This window comes from Panthera leo, chromosome B4, assembly GCF_018350215.1.
Source record: "Panthera leo isolate Ple1 chromosome B4, P.leo_Ple1_pat1.1, whole genome shotgun sequence".
Lineage (NCBI taxonomy): Eukaryota > Metazoa > Chordata > Mammalia > Carnivora > Felidae > Panthera > Panthera leo.
In genome coordinates, this window is record NC_056685.1 from 16,537,966 (window position 1) to 16,539,121 (window position 1,156).

A 1,156-nucleotide genomic window follows, 5' to 3' on the forward strand; every position below is an offset into this window, starting at 1 on the left:
CACCCTAAGAAGTCTGGCTTGGTAGAGGTTTTTGACAATGGCATTTTAAATTTTTTCAAAATTTCACTCCCAAATTTTGAAAAAGATGTAAAAGATCTAAAAAGCAAATTCCCTTGGCCACTAAAGTGTGTTTGATAATCCTAGTGTCACTTTCCTTAAATGATTATAAATAATACCTTTCTGTCAAAGTCATGTTTATAATGTTTAATGTTGAAGGCATAAACAAAGGCCACGTCCGTCTGGCAAGTGACTAAGCATACAATAAATAAATTGAACGTCATCAAAAATGAAAAACTTCTGTGCCTCACAGGACATTATCAAGAAGGTAAAAGGACATCCCACAGAATGGGAGAAAATATTTGTCCCCAAATATATAAAGAACTCCTACAATTAAACAGCTCAGATAAAAACGAGAAAATGACTTGACTAGACAATTCTCCCAAGAAGATTTTTAAATAGCCAATAAATAGGTGGCACATGTTAAACCTCACTGGTTATTAGGGAAAGGCAAATGAAAACCACAATGAGACACAGCCACACACCCACTAGGACAGCTACAGTCAAAACGATGGAAAGTAGCAAGTGTTGGTGAGGATATGGAGAAATCAGAGCCCGTGGATGTTGCTGTTGGGTGAGGAAAACATCGCAGCTACTGTGGAAAACATTTTGGTGGTTCCTCCGAAAGTTCAACAGAATCACCAGATGACCCAGCAATCCGCCCCAAGTAAAGAATTGAAAAGAATGACCTACCCGAAAGAATTTAGTTATTCAACCAAAAGCATACAGCACTCTTCGAAATAGCCGAGAAGTTGAAACAACCCAAATGTCCGTAATGGATGGATGGATGGATGGATAAACAAAACGTGAGTGGACTTATTCAATGGAATTCTTTTATTTTTATTTTTTTATTATTATTTTTTTTGGAATTATTATTTAAGCGTGTAAAGGAATGAAGTTCTGACATGTGCCACGACATATGGGAACCTTGGAAACATGAGGCTACGTGAAATAAGTCAGAAACAAAAAGAATGAATACGGTAGGAGGCCACCTACGTTGAAATATCTAAACTACGCAAATTCATGGAGCTAGAAGGCAGGTTAGTGGCGAGCAGCGGCCAAAGAGAGGGAGAGATGGCGAGTGATTCGGTACCGGTCC